The sequence below is a fragment of the Vombatus ursinus genome, unplaced genomic scaffold (genome assembly GCF_900497805.2).
Source record: "Vombatus ursinus unplaced genomic scaffold, bare-nosed wombat genome assembly UNPS02014894.1, whole genome shotgun sequence".
In the NCBI taxonomy this organism is placed as follows: domain Eukaryota; kingdom Metazoa; phylum Chordata; class Mammalia; order Diprotodontia; family Vombatidae; genus Vombatus; species Vombatus ursinus.
The window spans coordinates 2,090,604-2,109,781 of record NW_020954672.1 but is presented as its reverse complement, the minus strand read 5'-3'; the positions used below and the strand labels follow the sequence as shown (position 1 = coordinate 2,109,781).

Below are 19,178 nucleotides of genomic sequence, written 5' to 3'. Positions count from 1 at the left end.
ATAGATAGATAGATAGATAGATAGATAGATAGATAGATAGATAGATATTTATTTTTGTCTCCCATATACCTGCTCCTCTCTTCTACCTAGCCACCCCTCCTCTCAGTTCCCCCAACAATTTTCTAAGATATGTGCATCATCAAAGAAAAGAGATTACCTATTGGCTGTTTCCCAAACTTCCTCATTTTGCACATTTAGTCCATGTGATATTACCACTATTTGTGACAGGAACACTACTTCCTAGGGTTCCTACCCCAACTCCCTTCTCCTTCAGGGGTTAGGCTAGTTTGTTTTGTTTTGTTTTGTTTTGTTTTATTTTTCCCTGAAAGATGACAATGCTGTCTATAGAACTTGATAGACCTAGAAGGCTAAGGCTGAAGTTACATTACACCTCTTTTGACTCAGCTTCCTGGTAGCCTCTGGCCATGTTGACATGACTTCCTGTCACCTAAGGCTATGAAAAGATAGACAGACAGACAGATACATAGGTAAATAAACAGAAAGATACAGACAGACATCACAGGAGGGGGGTAAGTCCCAAGTCTCCTAGTTCTGATTCTCCACAACATCCTGATCTAAGCCTTTGGTGAACAAGCTTTGGGTTCCTGGAGTGCCAAGATTTTCTCCTTTGCTTGTATTCTCTGTGAGGAGAAAACCTGAAGCTAAGCAGTTCCCAGGTCTCTGCTATCAAGAAATATTTTTCCTACATTTTCATCTTTGTTCCTTCCTCTGTGGCTTCTGTTAATACCATTATAGATGGCCAGATCTATAGTCATCTCAGTCAAGGCTCTGTAGAAGGAAGATTATTAAATAAGGTAACATAAAAGGAGAGGAGGAAAAGATATTTAGGAACATTCTAGAAATCAGAATATCCACTCAAATAACAGAGGTAGAGGAGAAAACAAAGAAATCTCATTTTCCTTAACATACCCTTCTAGCCAGGGATCTCAGATCTCAACTCTAAAGTGGGGGGATATCAGTAATGATATTTTACCAGTGAGAAAACCTACTCCTAGAAGAAGTTCAGTTCCTTGACTAGCTGGTGACAAAGACAAGCCTCATACCCAAGTCTCCTAATCTCATGTTCATCCTTTTTCCACTGCACCATCCTTTAACCTTGGCTATGTATTGCCATCAATCTCCATGTTATATTCACTTCATATTTCATATTGGACTGGTCTACATAAGCATTTTTCATGGTTTTCCATGAAAACTTTCAATCTAGCCTAGCCTACCCCTTCTCAAAGCATTCCTATTCTTTCTCTTCTTTCTGATAGACTATAAAATAAAATAAAAACAACTATATTTAGAATGGCTCAAAAAGATACACTAGCTAAAGTTAAAAAGGATATGAATTCAGATAAAATGCTGTTCTCTCCCACCTCTCCATTCATGAAAACAACTAAAAGCTCTAAATCAGGAAAGATATCTTTTATATCAATGGAAATTTCACTAAAATCTCAGACATCAATTCCCAATAAGCTGAGTCTTGTATGCCTCAGATGGGAAGGAAATCAAACAAATGATGACCTTGAAAATGACCTTTTTCGCCTTGAAGAGAAACCAGTCCAGGCTACATAATACAAATTCACTCCTACCACATTCATTATTTTTCCTTTTTTTTTTTTTACCTAGGAATAAGACTTTGCACTTTTTCAATGAAAGAGGAGGTGGGCGGGGATCATCAGGGGACAGTACTGCATGTTTTATTTTGCGCTTGGTTCAAAAGAAAGTGTAGCAGAAAAGGGATTGTCAGGATTAAGTGAAACAATTTGACATCCTAACAACTGAGGAGACAGAAGAGGACGTTGAAATGTATGAAAGAGTCAGAAAGAGATCATAGTACCTTGAGATTTTACATTGACTTATATTTACGTTGGTAGAGAGCCCTGAAGTATCTATTATTAAGGAATTTAGAAGGACATTGGGCAATTGGGCAACCTGCATCCCCGGTGAGTGAAGAAACAACCCTAGATTGAGCTTACTGGAATGCAATGATTGCAAATCCTAAAGTCTGTGTTAAAGTCCCATTCACCTGATGGGTGTGTGACTTAATGATCCTCTTTCTGAGCCTGAGAGCTTCAGCATGTATTAGGAAACTGAGGCATACACTTGCTTGAATGAAATAGGTGAGTATATGTCTGTGTGTACTCCTTGTAGGTTCTTAAGTCAATATATTTCCATTGTGTTCAAACAGAAAATGGCCCACCCTCCATAGTATAAATGAGTAAACTAAAGTCCGGAGTTATTAAAGGAATTGCTCAAGATCACACTGGTAGTGAGCTGCAGAGCAGAAAACAGAATCCAAGTCCTCTGATTTGAGGTAGTGTTCTTTCCACTGCAATAGAAATCTGCCTCTCTTTTTTCTCTTCTTCTAACTATCCCAGAAAGTTTGATTTAAAACAACCTCCCAATTCTATAGTCTCTCTTGATGTATACATTTTCCTTTTAAAATATAAACAGTAAAACATGTGTTTCTGTCCTGGTTGCTGGAGCCCAACTTACAAGATTTGTATACAAGTTGCATGTTTCTATGGGAACAATGTGCCTGTACAGTACAGAGATAGGTGGCAGAGTCCCTGGACTGAGAGGTTATGATTCCTAAGGAGCCATTACATTTATTCTTTTTTTCTTTTTTTAAATTTATTTTAGACTTAAATATAAAAAATACACAATAAGAAAAGAAAAAGTAACATTATAAGCTTAAATATTAAAACTTAAATACAAAATAAAAGAAAAAAGCATCATCATGTGCACAGCAGAACGTAAGAGAGGATTCAAAATATACAGCAATAAATTTCCATTTCAAAAAAGCCTATATAATAAATACTACACATTGTGTTCAGAGCCATCCATCTTTTCTTTGCTTCTTTGTAAGTTTTCCTTTGTTCTCAGCTGTGCACTTTTTACTTTGTTCTTTTTCACCCTTGCTCCTCACCCCCCAAGAAGGTACAATTAAGCACAGATATATTTAGGCATATATTATGACATTTATTCTTATCCAGCATTGCTTTTATTCTTCCCTTTCTGTTTTCACCTCCTTCTGAAAACAAATAAAGCAAAAATGCAGGACCTTCTCCAGGATTACGCATGTACCATACCAAATCTTTAAAAGTTCCCACTGAATAACTACAAATCAGTGTGATGATCTCTCCTTCCTGGATGTGTAAGGATGGAGGACTCTGCTCTACCTTGTCTTGGCCACTTGCCCCTGTTGAGAAACAAATAGGATATTGATCATCAGATTGTGCCTTCCCAGAATTTACATTTTACTTCACAAACACCGGAGAGATAGAGGAACCCAACTGAGCTTCTATTCTATAGACAATATCGCCCAGTCCCATTCCAAAAACTCTCAACTCAAAGCCCAGCTGAAGCCACAGTATCATTAATGAGATTGCCATAGACTGTGCCATTCTTTCCCCAGAACCACTGAGCAGTCAGTTCTCAAACTCAACAGGCTTACTGAGACTCCCAATCAAAGAAACTGGTTTTCACTCATTATTTTGTCTTTAGTTCCAGCAAACACCAGAGAGTCTCAATGGCTGCCAACCAATTAGAGCAAGACTTATTCTTCCTTTTCAATTGGGTTACTTCTTCCAAATATAGATAAAGCTACAAGAATTCATGACCTTAAGGAATCTTGGAGTTACTGCCATCTTGTGGCTAGTTGTTAAAGAAATAACTCTGTTACATCTCAATTTATAGACATTGAAAAAAAAATTTATAGGCATTATCTGAAGAGATCTATAATCAGAGATTTTTTTAATGATATCAAATCCAGTTAAACCAGTTGCTAATGAAAGATAGTGTAATAAGGTAAAGGTAGTGATATAACAGGCATGTCTAAATAAGACTACATATCCTAGAATGTCTGAGCCCAGAGAGTGATTGCTCATTGAAAAATTTCCTTGAGATACATTTTCCCATCAGGCTTTGTACCAATGGTATGGCTCAGGATTGTGTTGAGGAGACTTCTAGGAAGATAAGGAAATTTTAAGGTAGATTTTTTGTTAGAGTTTTGGATTATGAAGAGGGCCTTAAGGGGCTTAGTGACATTCAGCAAGTCCAAAGTCCTGTAGAGTCCCCTGGGTCTCACAGAGTAAAGAGAGAAGACCATCGAGTTGACAATGGAGTTGCAGATATCAGCTAGCGATCCCAGAAGAGATCAAGTATTGTGTGAGTCAAGTTCTCTTCCCTTCATTTTTTTGGGAGAGAAAAAGCCTTAGAGCTGGCTATCTCTCTTAGAGTTGTGCTTGGAGCAGACAGTATCTATCATTTAATGGATTTCCATAGTCTAGGTACAAAGATACGGGAAAGTAATAGTGAATTCATTAGTTATGAGAGATAGGTCAGGAGAGAGCACATAGTACAGATAAAGGATAGGTCTTAAAGTCAGGAAAATCTAGGTTCAAGTCCTTTTTCTGACACAACTGTAGCTATGGGCAAGTAATTTGATATCTCAGTTCTCTAGACAACTAAGTCTATTGGTTATTAATGAATTGCCAATCTGCAACAGTGCAAAGAACTTCCACACCATGAGTTCTCTGAGCCAATGAAATCATAAATCTAGATGCTTCATGCTTGCCAAAAATAGAGATCATATATATACACATATATATGTATATATACAACCACACACACTTATGTATCTGCATCTATATGCCTTTTTGTTTTTAATTTTTACATATGAAATATTTTACAAGGTTACAAATTTGGGGAAGAGATTGAAACATAATAGAAATGTGCCTGTATAAGAATAAGAGATATCACATGAGACAGTAGATGAAGTCTCTGACACTGTGATATTTATTTTTTGTGATTGCCTATTGCTAGGAATCCATGTTCTTCTGGGAAGCTATTTATTTAACTGATGATACTACTTATTTTCTTGCCATAGACTGCACTATAACATATTTATATTTATATTTAGCAGTATGGATGCATTTTGAAGATTAAAAAGTTTTGTGATATAGTTATTTTAACCTAAAAGGAGAAAGAGAATTAGTTACCAGCCATAATTATCACCTTACCTCATCAGTCATCTGCCTAGAGAGAAGATGTGAACAGCATGTTTAAGTTGGAGTTAGGAGACCTCGGTTCAAATCTTACCTTTGAGGGGACAGCTAGATGGTGCAGTGGATAGAGCGCCGGCCCTGAAGTCAGGAGGACCTGAGTTCAAATCCGGCCTCAGACCGAACACTTGACACTTACTAGCTGTGTGACTCTGGGCAAGTCACTTAACCCCAATTGCCTAAAAACAAAAAAACAAAAAAAATCTCACCTTTGACACTTAGTAGCTTTGTCATCATGGGCAAATCATTTAATCTCTCTAAACCTCAGGCTATCTTAATGATATATTGGGATGTAGGTTAATGAAGGGATTGATTTCACCAATCTGTGAGTTATTTATCATATGAGAGATGTGCAGGGACCTCTACTAAGCATTTGGAGATGCAAAGACAAAAGTAAACGAGTTCTTGATTCCAAGGAACTTATATCATCCTGGAGGGTCATGGCATAAGTAAATAAGTAAATAAAATAAGTAAATACATAAGTAAGATAAGTAAATACCAGAAAAGGAAGAAAGAGTAAAAATGAGATCAGAACAAGTATTCAAGAAATCTTTGAGAAGAGAGAAAACATCAACAATTAAGGGGATTGATGAAAGCCACATGAAGGAATGAGAAACTGAGTTGACCCTTGAAAAAAGAGGAAAAAGCAGATTCTCTTTCCAATAATAGTACTGAATAGTTATAACACTCTGGCCAAGACACGTTATCCAAAATAGAGCTAAATAAACAAAGAGCATAATTCTATAGCCTATGACTTAAGGAAACTATCCACATGTTTAGTCACTGTAGGAAGATTACCATCTTGCCTCCACAAACAGAAGTATTAATGTAATTGTCAATTACTATTGAGATTAAATAGAACAATCCCTTTTATGGCACAGCCAGGGGAGAATATAAATATAGTTGACACTTGGGGATAATTCCCAATTTTTGCAGCTTTTACAACTATCCTCTTTACTTCAAGAGATGCCACAAAAGTCATCACAACTTCTTAGAAACTTGGGTATTGGTGACAATGACAAGAAAAATGATGGTGTTGGTGGTGGTAGTAAGGATGATGACGATGTTGTTGATGATGATGGAATAAGAGTCAACACAGCGTAATAACGAGAGCGCTGGACTTAGAGTCAGGAAAACCTGAATTCAAGTCCTTCCTCTAAGACACTCTGACTATGTGACCTTAGACAAATCTCTTAACCTGTTGGTACCCCCAGGCAACACTCTAAAATGAATCATACCACATTTATGCAGGCAATTTTTCTATTGAGATTTCCCTCTGCTGATTAAATCACAAGTTTTGTCCCAGTTACGAAATAATGATAATAACAACGACTAGTGAGAAGTAGTGTGACATAGTGGATAAAGAGCTGAGGTCAGAGTCCAAAGGACCCATGTTTAACTAGCGCTTCTGACACAAAATGGCTGTGTAACCATTAGCAAGTCACCTAACTTCTCAACACCCCCAAATAGTTTCTGATTTGAGCAGCTAGAATTACATGGGTTCTTAAACCTTTTTTGTGTCATGGATTACTATGGCAGTCTGGTGAAACCTATGGACCTCTTCTCAGAATAATGTTTTTTAATGCATAAAAATAAAATACACAGCATTACAAAGGAAACTAATTATTATGAAATAAAGATATTTTTATATGCAAGTTTCACAGACCCCAAGTTAAGAAACTATATTAGAGTTTACTCATTGGTAGTTCCCTACACTAATGAAATCACAGGGAAGTCTGGACAAAAAATGAAATAAAATAATACTTCACAGTTGATATAGTGCTCTAAGAGTGATATCACCAAAATAACTCCTTTTTGCTATCCTTAACTTCATTACCAGCTTCAGCACATTCTGAGCTTTAGTCCTCCTGACACTCTTTTTATAAGATCATGCCATGTTCTTCTATTTAACCTCCCACTGGCCTTGATCCCATCTTCAATTGGCTTCCCTATGCATCCACATCAGCTTCTTCAGACAAAAATCTATTCATTCTTCCCTCATTGGAATTGTTTCCATTAGTGTCTACAGAGTTGCGTTATTGTGAGTTTTCCATCCCTCGTGGGCTGACTTCCCTTGCAAATTTTTAGCTATCACATGCTACCTAACAATCCTTTTCAGTATGAAAATAATTATAGGTTCAGATATCTGCTGTATGAGTGTGGCTAATGAACAAATGAGATGGAGCTATTACATATGTGGTTATGACTGGGTATATCCTCATTCGCAAGATGAGAAATTTTAATTCAGAAAAGTTAAGTGATTCTACCAAAGTAACTTTGAGGTCTTTAGAATTTAGTGGCAAAGCTGATGCTGGTAACCAGGTTTCTTTTTTTAAAAAAATAAATTTATTATTTATTTTTTTTAATATCATTTCTTAAAATTTGAGGTCCAAATTCTCTCTTTCCCTCCCACTCACTCCCTCATCCATTGAAAAGGTAAGCAATATAATATGAATTATACATGTGAAACATTCCCATATTAGCCATGGGGGGGGCCAAGAAAAATAAAGAAAGTGAAAAAAGTATACTTTAGTCTCACTCAGATTTCCTAAGTTCTCTCTCTCTGAAGGTGGAAAGCATTTTTCATTGTGAGTCCTTTGGAATTATCTTGGATCATTGTATTGATCAGAGTAGCTAAGTCTTTCACATTTGAACATCATTACAGTATGGCTGTTACTGTGAACAATGTTCTCCTGATTCTGTCCACTTCATTTTGTATCAGTTCATATAAGTCTTCCCGGGTTTTTTCTGAAACCATCCTGTTCATCATTTCTTATAGCACCACAGTGTTCCATCACAGTTATATACTGCAATTGGTTCAGCCATTACCCAATTGATGCGCATCCCCTAAATTTCCAGTTGTTTGCCTCCATGAAAAGAACTACTACAAACACTTTTGTGCATGTAGGTCCTTTGATTTTTTCCTTCAATCTCTTTGGAATGCAGATGTAGTAGTGGTATTGCTAGATCAAAGGGTATAGATAGTTTTATAACCAAATTGTTCTTCAGAATGGTTGGGTCACTTCACAACTCCACCAACAGTACATTTAATGTACCAATTCCTTTCCTGTTAGTCAATGTAATCGATATGAGGTAGTATCTCAGTGTTGTTTTAATTTGCATTTCTCTAATCAGTAGTGATTTAGATCATTTTTATATGACTATAGATAGCTTTGATTTCTTCTTGTGAAAAGTGCCTGCTCATGTCCTTTGACAATTTATTAACTGGGAAATGGCTCTTACTTTTACAAATTTGAATCAGTTCCTTATATATTTAAGAAATGAGACCTTTATCAGAGAAACTTGCTGTAAAAAAATTTTCCCAGTTTTCTGCTTTCCTTCTGATCTTGACTGCATTAGTTTTGTTTGTGCAAAAATGTTATAATTTAGTGCTATCAAAACTATCCATTTTACTTCCTATGATCCTATCTATTTCTTTTTATCATAAATTATTTGCTTATCCATAGATCTGGCAGGCAAAACATTTCATACTCTCCTAATTTGCTTAAGATATCACCCTTTATGTTTAAATTATTACTCATTTTGATCTTTTCTTAAAATATGAGACAACCAGGTTTCTGGACTCTCAGCCTAGTGCAGGGATTCTTAACCTGGCATCTAAGAACTTGCTTTTTAAAATATTCTTATTCCTATATTTTAAAATAATTTATTTCCTTTTGTAATCAGATGTACTTAATTTTATTCATTTAAAACCATTATCTTGAGGAGGGGTTCATAGGTTTCACCAGACTGCTTGTCTTTCACACACACACACACACACACACACACACACACACACACACACACACAAAGGTTAAGAATCCTTATGCTAATATTTTCATCATGTGACTTCCAGGTGTATAATTTGATTTTAGGAACTGAATAGTATGATGAATGACATCTGCATTTTTAGCAGAGTTGAGACCATGTATAATGAGAGGTGTAAAGATAAGACACACTATGAGATGTTCATAGCATAAGTCTTCAACAACATTATGATACTCAAGATTGCAACTTCATGCTTTCCAAAGCTAAACAATAGTTTATTTTTGCCAATTATAGTATATTTTTTCATTATAATATAACAAGGGAGGGTGGAGGGGAACAGCTTAGTGTATTGTCAACAGAGTGATGAAGTCCTTAATAATCTTCTGTTTTTTAAAGTGTTTCTGGTTTGTACTATCACACCAGACCCATCTCTTTACTCCAAATCTTCTTTTATTATCAGGTAATATTCATAACTACTCACCTGGTCTGTTTCAGTTACTCATCTAATCCTTTCCAACACATAGGATCAGGACCCCAGGGAATCCTAGAATTCTACCTCACTCACCCTAGAAACTTGCACAGGCCCTCCTGGGTAAAAGAAATGAATAAGCACTATGCAAGCCACCCTTCTACTCCCCTAGCTGTGTTGCTCTACACTTCTTGTCACCATCCCCAAGACATCTCTGCCACTCTGTGCAACAGGATCTGGGTCAAGGATACTATACTTCAAACATGCATCTCTTTAATCAAATCCTTTCCATTCCGATGACTTCTGCATTCTCTTCCTTCTCATTGCCGTAGTTACTCTTTGCATTTTTCCTGCTTTCTCCCTAGTCTTTCCTTATCTACTCCACAATGTCAGAATTCCAACTTCCCTTGGGAGATAGAAGCCCTGGATTGGCACATATGTCCTTCACAGTATCAGATGAACATGTAGCCACTCTATCTCTTTGCCTACCATCCATCCATACATCCATCGGTTTATCTCCAGCTGGCATCCATGCTTAGAATGTTCTCTCTTCTTTCCTCCACTTCTTAGAATCTATAGCTTCCTTTAAAACTCTGCTCTAACACCATCTTCTACAGACCTTTCCCAGTATTCCTAGCTGCTAATGTCTTTCCCTCTAAGATTGCCTTCAATCTTGTATGTACTTATATGTATACATATTGTCTCCCCAGTTAGAATGCAAGTTCCTTGAGGACAGAGACTGATTTTGCTTTTCTTTGTATATTCAGTGCTTAGCACAGTGCTTGACACCTTTAAAAAAAATCGCTTAAAAAATTCTGGTTGATTGGCTGGTTAAGGCACAATACAAGTGGAGAAGGAAGAAGTCTATTATGTGCTCTGGGGTTTCTTCATCATCCCAAATCAAAATGTCTGAGGAACATATCTATCTACCCATTAAATTCCATCTCTAGAGCCACTGACCCCACTGTAGAAAGGGGCTTCCAAAATCGAAGGCTGAACTAGTGATTGGTACTTACTTCCTACATGGGTGTTGAAGGCTGTTAAGAAGATCTATCAAGAATGAATGAATAGTCTCTTTTCCAACTGGAATTCAACAGCTTCTTAATTTTAAATATTTTCATTTCAGGCAGTGTCATGTACTTACCACCTGGAGTGTCAATAAATTCATACCTCTGGGTATGTGTTCAACGTGCCCTACAGACCCTGTGAAAGCAGAGTAGTACACAGCTGAGTTCTCCTATTTGGACAAAAGTTTTCTTTGAACAGAAAGAAACTTCATTTTTGATTATGTTGGCCTGAAAATCTCTATTCTAGCTCTCACGTATTTTTCCTGTGATTCATAGGAGGAGTTACAGAACTTTACAGGGATTGTAGACATACTAAAACAACAGAGGAATAAATAAGTTAACTTTTAAGTTTAAAGACAGTGATACTCCCTTCAGAGAGGGTGCCTTGACCTTCTATTTGTGTCACTAAATTTCCTTTGGTGCTTCCTGGATAAAGATATGTTGTTTAATTGGGCATGTTCAAACCACATTTTTGTGATAAAAATAAGTTAAGAAACATCCTTAACCAGCAACAGACAATATTTGGAGTTTAAAATTTGATTTTTCTGACCAAAGATCAACAAGATTGTAATCACCATGGCAGAACCAGAAATTATAATGAGACCTGTGGAAAGAGAATTCTATGCTTTTTCCTTCACAGATCCAGTCTTTCCCTCCCAGGAGACACAAATGAGAAAAGTATCTTTGTTCCAAATGGGAAATATCAAGTGCCCACCTCCTTAGTTGGTTCTGGAATTGATGCTATGGCCTTGATTTAAAAAAAAAAAAACAACTCTGATCTCTATGTAATAAAATGCTGTACCACGACCAAGGCTAGACCTGGTCTCCCAGTGAGTCCCCCCACAAATTATGCAAAGAGAGGGTGTAATCAGAATAAAAAGTTAAATCCCCACTGAAGAAACACACGCCACATAAAGTTCTGTGTTGGAAAGGATCCAGCCTAAAGGACCTATGCTGGGAAGTAGCCTCCTCTTGTGGATAAGATAAACTCTTGAGGAAGTTTTTTTTTTTTTCCTGAGCACCTAATATAAGTAGATTCACTTCCAGTGAAACAGTCTACCATGTGCAAAGCAAGGGTGGTGGCAAAAGTGAAATGGTACCTTGAAATCATTATTTTTGTACCTGCATCTGCTAAAGCTTGGAGAAAATGTATGCTATTCCATGAAGCTATACAATGGAATGTATTTATACATTCATATACCTGGAAAAAGTTTCTTGCTTGTACATTTATTTTCTGGAAACCAATGGCATTGACAGGGTGGTCTCTAGTGCTATAGAAAGAGTAATTGAGACTTGGGTTCAAATCCTGCCTTTGCCATTTTCTAGCTAGGTGTCCAGGGAAAAGTAAGTCCCTAAACCTATCAAAAACATCAATTTCCTCATTTATAAAAAGAAGAAAATAATACTTACTGTCCCAGTTGTGGTTGCACTAGACCACTCAAAACCTGGTGATTAAAACAGGTAATTTATTTAATAGAAATATATTCAACAAGCCTCAGGTAGAAGCAATCTACAAGGCAGTAAAATCAGTACACAAGGAGATAAAAGTAAGTAAAAGCAGCCATAAGGGAAGTTCCCCGGAGCTCTAGTATTCAGCTATTAGCAGAATCCTAGAGCTAACTTTATATATTCCTTGTCCAAAGGGCCCACAGCTGAATTCTAAATCAATATACTCGGGGCAAGGCTAACTCAAACCAATCCAGGTCTACTCCACATTGTTTTGGCTCCCAACAGCTCCAGTTGGTGATGTGAGCATTAAATCAAACCACCCCCTTTCTACCAGAATTCTAGCTCACAACAAATACACTCTCTGTTTTGTCAAGTAGTGGTGAGAGAAGGAACTTTGTAAAACTTGAAAGTTATGTCAAATTGAGTTACTACTGCTGTTACTTGATTATTTTCCAATTTAGTTCCCATTGATTTTATCAGTCACTTCTTATTAATATCTTTTGGAATTTCACCTCCATATAAAGTCTATGAAACTTCAAGCAGAAATATACAGACTCAAGGTGGAAAAGCAAGTAGAGAAGAATCCCATTTTAAAACATCACGGGTCCTTTGGGAAGAACTAGGACAAGGAATAGTATAGACAGGATCCTTGATGCACTGATACAACCCAATGAAAAAATATGGAAGAAAATATTGAAAAGAACCAAACTTCATTGGTGGCCGATAAATGAAGGAGAGAGTAGTTATAGTAAAATCAGACTAACCCTTTAAAGCTACTTGGACAATTCTCATGCTGTCAAACTATGAAGTGATCTATTTGAATGGAGGAGAGGAATTCCATTCTAGTCCATTGAATTCAACTTTTAAAAAATTTATTGAAAGCTATATTTAAATCATAGATAAACAATGTGAAAGTAGAAGGTAACATACGAAGGTAAGGTAGGAGATGGTACAAAAATGTTTAAGATATGATTCCAGTCCTGGACATTAGAGCTCTTTTAATCTTTAAAAAAAGTAGAAGCTACTTTGAAATATCTTCTGTAAGCCACCACTCAGAAGCAGGCTCGGGGCAGAGAAAATATAAGAGCAGCTAAGGCTGGCAAAGCAAATGCTTCCAGTTCATTGAAGTTACTTGTGCCTATTTGTTCTTTTTTTATTAAATGTATTTTATTTTTTAATTTATGGAATAAAACAAGCATTTCCATAACATAGTATAATAAAAATATAATTGCACATGAAACTATAAATCCACTGGGTACAATTTGCTATTCTTTTAAAATATATAATAAAGTTATCATGAAATTTCTTTTTTCTCCTTTTTTTCTTCCCTCATATATCTATATATTTAAAATTATTCTATACATATTTCTATTTATCAGTTCTTTCTCCAGATACAGATAGTGTCTTTCTTCATATGTCTTTAGTTAATTTGGGTATTTATAATAGTCAAAATGACTTAGTTGCTCAAAGTCATTCTTAAAGCAATATTGCTGTTACCATATACGATGTTCTCTTAGTTCAGCTCACTTTGCTCTTCACCATTTCATGCAAGTCTTTTCATGACTTTCTAAGATCATTGAGCTCATCATTTCTTATAGCACAGTAGTATTCCGTCATAACTATTTCTATAGCTGTTCTTTCTGCCTTCTCTGCTTTTCAAATTGTTGGTTTTCTAACCATCTGCCTAGACTCTGTATGACGATTACTTCTCTGAACCTGCTTCCCTGTCCTTTGACTGATTGACTATCTTCACCTTCCTTGTTTTGTTCCCCTACGTGAAACTACTTCAATATGGCTACCCATCTTTTATCCCTGAATCCTGGTATTTCTTTTTGTTTTTGTGAGTCAATTGGGGTTAAGTGTCTTGCCCAGAGTCACACAGCTAAGTGAGTATTATGTGTCTGAGATCAGATTTGAACTCAGGTCCTCCTGACTCCAGGTTGGTGCTCTATCCACTGTGTAACCTAGCTACTCCAATCCTGGTATTTAACCGTGCTTCTGTTTTCTGCTGTAGTAACATTTTAAGATTTCCCAGCTCCTCTAGCTATGTGATCTTGGGGAAGACATTTAACCTAGTCTTGATTTATAAAATGGGAATTACAATTCTTAGCCTGATGAGTACTTAAAGGAGTTATGGGAATCAAATTAGATTTCTGTGAAAACTCCTTGCAAATTTAAAAATCCCATGATCACAATAGCCCCCTCAGGGCCCACCTCATTCTCCATACCATGGGAGATTGGGGGAGCAGTAAAAAGGTAAAAAAAAATGACAACCAGGGTGATAAATGAGAGGGACTCTGTGCCCAAAGAACACTACAGGATCTGTGAAGGTTTGTCAAGAACCCCAAAACTCTGGCAGATTGGGTTCTGGAAATATTGCTGATTAGTAAATGACCTACTGACTACATCATGATGACAACAATGATGATGATGGTGGTGGTGGTGGTAACGAGGATGATGATGATGATGATGATGATGACAATGACAACAATAATCATGGAAAATAATAATATCATGTACATAGCATTTTATACTTTACAAAGTATTTTCCCCCACCAAAATGAATAAAATATTAAGGTATTATGTATATGTCAGATATTAGTATTTTTGTATCTATTATATGTATGAGGAAACTGAAATATAGAGGTCATACAGTGAATAAAAGGCCAAGATTTGAACCCAGACCTTCTAACTCCATGCCCAATGTTTTAATTCATGTCTCCATATGTACTTATTCCCATAGAAAAGTAGCTTTTTGCTGAACTAAAGAATTGAGAAGTATATGATGATGAAATATAAGGAGCAAAATTGGAGATAACAGATGGGCTTTTTCTCAATGTCATAGCCACAAGAAAGATCTTAAGTCTGAAAAAAATAATAAGTTTAACAAAAAAAGGACAAGGGAAGAGTTCACTCTGTCATTAGTAAATCCTCCATGGGCCTCACACCTGGAGCTCAATCTCTTTCCACACATGACCCAGGTATTGAAGTGTGCTAGAAAAGCACTAGAATAGGTATCAGGGGAATGGGGTTCTATTCTTATCTCTACTAATGATTAAGTATGCGACCTACAGCAATTTTAAAAAAATAAATCTTAATTTAATCAATTTTCTTATCTCTAAAATGTGAGGGTTAGATGAGATGACTTTTGAAGTTCCTTCTAGCTCTGACAATCTGTGATTCCAAGGCTAGGTGACTTGCCCACAGTCACACGGCTACTAAGTATTTCAAGGCAGATTTGAACTCTTCTAGGAAGACTTCCAAGTCTTCCCAAATCCAGGCCTAGAACTCTATATACTATGCCACCTAGCTGGAATCTATAACAGAATGGCACATTGGGCAAAATTGACTGATTTTAGTTTTGCATTGGAATGTGGAGCAGGGGTATGTTCCAGTTCAGAATGATCTGAAGACAGCATGGTGTAGTGGAAGGAGTACAGAATTTAAAGGAAAAGAACCTGAGTTCAAATCCCAGCTCTGCTATTTACTACCTGTGTAACCTTGGGCAAGTTACTTAATCTCTCAAATGAGAGAATACATTACATTACTTCCAACATCCCCCTCATTCTAAACTCTGTGATCCTACAACCTCAGGGATCTCGTGTCTTCTACACTGACCTAGTATAGTTTATGCCCCAGGAGAAAAAGCAAGTCATAAACAGAAGTGTATTCATAAATGTTTATCAACTGGCTCTCCAGGGGAAAATGTATACATGATACATTTTTGAAGTTTAGTCTGAATTATTAACACTTTTTCTATCACTTTCTTAAGTCTAGACAATCAACAAAACAACAAATCAAACCCTGAATTATGGCATTTGCCGACTTTCAAGGTATAAATGTTCACACTGAAAATTTAACAATCTACTCTGATATGAGCTGACTCCAACACACCTCTGGTTATAAAGTGAGTGAAGAGGTTTGGGATCCCTAAAGGAGTATCCCAGCAGTATCATTTATCCTATAACCTCATGACAGCCATTCATAGCAGAGCAATGATGTATAGTGAAGAAAAATCAAGAATAGTGATTGTCAGAGTCATCCCAGATCTGAAAACTGAACAATTTGTAATGAGAGGACTCATTATGAGAGGCATCCAGGTGGTAGTGGATGGAGTGTTGGATTTGGAGTCAGGAAAATCTGAATTCAAATCCTGACTCAGACACTTAGTAGCCATGGGACCCTGAGCAAGTCATATAACACCTCTCAGCCCCAGTTTCCTAATTCATAAAAAATAGCATGATAATAGCACCCACCTCTCAACTTTGTTGTGAGAAACAAATGAGATAATATGTGTAAAGCACTTTGCAAACCTTAAGATGCTCTGTATTTGCTAGCTAAGCTAGCTCTTAATCAGGTGTGATTCTGGGCCTGCTTAGCTAGACTATCCAATGTGATCATCACCAGAATTCATTCCAATTCAGCAAACTGTTCCCTATAATCTCTGTCAGGTGAAAGATTTAAAGGCAAGAACACTTTTAAGGAATGTGGCTTCTGGACCTTGCTCTCCAAGCAAAGCTTTGAGGGTATTTTTTTAAGAATGAAATCACTTTCTTCTTAAGATCCACAGCTGTGGTGAAAAGCCCTCCTCCTTCCTGGCTAGGCTTTCATGTTTCCCCCAGATGCCCTCCTGTTTCTGTACTTCTCCTCCTATCTCACTGATCACTGTGGGCTCATAGAGGGCACAGAAATACATTGCCGAATCCCCCAGCTGTAAGGCTGAGATGGTGAGATTGATGGATTTGTCTGATTTCTGGAAGTTCACAGAATATCTATCTTCCCTTGCATTCTGTGAGTTATAAGATTCTTGACGAATAAGGAAAATCAGCCCCCCACCTGGAGGCTGTTTGTACCAGAACAGAGCATAATTAAAGTCACTGATGTCATACTTGCAATTCAGAGTCACAGCTTCTCTCTCCTGTCCAGATGTTGCTGGTTGTGGTTGAATGACCTCCTTAGCTGTGCTGTCTCCTGAAAGAAAGAGAAGAAACAAAGGATTGATCCTCTGGCATGGTCCACAGAGAGCTGGTCCCAATTTAGGGAATTAGCTGAAGGAACCACAATTTGCTTCTCATCATCCTTCCATCTTGACAAATACGAGCAGTTACTTATCTCACCAGATTCCATACTTTGAGAAGTACCGTGTGTGGTTCTTACCAAGAAAGATGGAGACGATGATTGTCCATATTGAAGGGGAGAGTAGCATATTGCATAAAGTCTTTTTGGTTCTGTTTTGAAATTCAAGTCTCAGCCCCACTCCCTATATGATAAGGCTTATGTAGAGTCATTGGAGTTCTTGACACCCCTGTCACACAACAGGAAATGAGATTTCTAAGTGTGACAAATTTGTATTCGTCACATCATACTTCCCCAGACAAAGCCTAAGCTTATCCTGGCCCTCCTTTCAGATTCATTGTTTCCCTAGTAGTTGATCGAAATAATATTTAACACTGTAGATGAATATACTCTTATATTGTCAGGGTTATTTTTTGATGTCTTTTGTTTTTTAAATTAACATTGAAGAGTTTTTGGAAATGAAAGGAGATTGATGGAAAAATCAAAGGAAGTTTCAGTGAATCCATCTGTGATAAGACCCTTGGAGATGTTATGAAATACAAAGCATAAATGAATTGTGATTTCTGCCCCCCATGAGAGCCTATGCAATATTCATCCACCTTTTGTATTCTCTCTTATCTCCAGACAGAATCTAAGGTGAAAAATATTCACAAACCATGCCAAATGTATTCAACATCTCCATGTCATCCCCTACAAAACTTTAGCAATGAAATGCACTTGCATTTGACAAACTTAATCCTCTCTCTAATGATGTCAGATAGAGTCTGAAGGCTCTAAGAAACTACCATGTCATGCATATTCTTTCCACACCAGAGAGAAACAAAAGATAGTGCAAAACCCTGAATTTTTTTTAAAAGTAAGACATTCAAAGACAGTATGGTGCAGTGGAAAGTGAGCTGGCCTCAAAACTAGCAAAACTAGCTTCAAGTCCCACATTTGATAAATAGTGACCAGGTAACCCTGAGCAAGTCACTTAATTTCTCAGTGTCCTAGGCAACTCTCTGACACTATAGGTTATAAAGAAGGTGCCGACCTGCCTGGGTAGAGAAGTTTCCTAAATCAGTGAAATAATAGGTCCAGTCCCTATCCCTACTAGAACATGCAAGAATTTTTCTGTGCAAACAGAGGTAGCATAGCAAATGTCTGTTACTGAATGTCAAAGGCCCAAAGAGAATAACTGTGGCAGAAATACACACAGTCCAACAAAATTTCAGCTTTCTGAATAATCTGATGTCTTAGCAGCATAGTTAGTTGAATCTCTTCTCTTCAATGGACAAAAAAAACTGTGGTAGGTAATGGAGTTGAGGGCAGCGATTATGAATTCATAAGGGGATTGTCTTTCATCTTTGTCTCTCCAAATGCTGAGCCTCTCTATTCTATTATCTCTTCTCTAGCTAGATAGCTTCTCTATCTCTGTCTAAATGAAGCAGTGAGTTTGACGTTTCAGTAGTTACAGGTGTAAAGAGTCCAGAAGAGATGACAGCAACCCCAAGGACCTTGTGACCTTCATAGAGAAGTTTCATTAGCTAAATTAATCCCATGGGATCCCACCTCTCATCTCCTTTCCATGTCTCTGCCATTCATAGAGGTTACAGTCTCTCTGCTGAGTTGCCACATGAGCCTTGCACATAAAGGTACTCAAGAAATGCATTGATTGATTGAATTCGATGTGCATTTATTAAATCACTTAATGTGTGACTTACAGTGCTTTTATTCAAATTTATTCTATCAAATGGCTTACACAAATCAGTATAAGTCACACATTAAGTGATTTAATAAATGCACGTTGAATTCAATCAATCAATGCATTTCTTGAGTGCCTTTATGTGCAAGGCTCATGTGGCAACTCAGCAGAGAGACTATGAATGATAGAGACATGGAAAGGAGATGAGAGGTGGGATCCCATGGGATTCATTTAGCTAATGAAACTTCTCTATGAAGGTTACAAGGTCCTTGGGGTTGCCGTCATCTTTTCCGGGTTCTTTACATCTGTAACTACTGGAACGTCAAACTTGTTGCTTCATTTAGCACAATAACCAAAGGGTATTTGATAGGGCTACCATTTTTCTGGGATTTTCCCTTCCTTCATTTTCCCAGTTGTAGGAACCTCAGTTTTTGTTTTTGTTTTGTTGGGCAGTGGGGAACTAGAAGTATAATTGAAATTTAGTCCTTCTCTTTGGCTGTGTGATCAGAACATTATTCTGTTTGGGCAAAAAACAGAGCTTTCCTCCTAGCGCTAGGCAGACACAGGCCCCTTCCTGTACCCCTTGGGGG

The 19,178-nt window shown here is 37.2% G+C and overlaps 1 long non-coding RNA gene across 2 annotated transcripts; it reads right to left on the bottom strand.

Moving 5' to 3' along the window:
* Nucleotides 1–2,856: 2,856 nt before the first annotated feature.
* Nucleotides 2,857–17,130, bottom strand: LOC114028714. 2 transcript variants are annotated; one of them, XR_003567406.1, is made up of 4 exons: nucleotides 16,986–17,130; nucleotides 16,718–16,799; nucleotides 11,790–11,824; nucleotides 10,412–10,515 (listed from the first exon to the last, which is right to left on the bottom strand). It is a non-coding gene; the product is annotated as an uncharacterized LOC114028714 (long non-coding RNA). The 2 variants fall into 2 exon arrangements; XR_003567405.1 differs by lacking the exons at nucleotides 10,412–10,515; nucleotides 11,790–11,824 and adding an exon at nucleotides 2,857–3,211.
* Nucleotides 17,131–19,178: the final 2,048 nt, after the last annotated feature.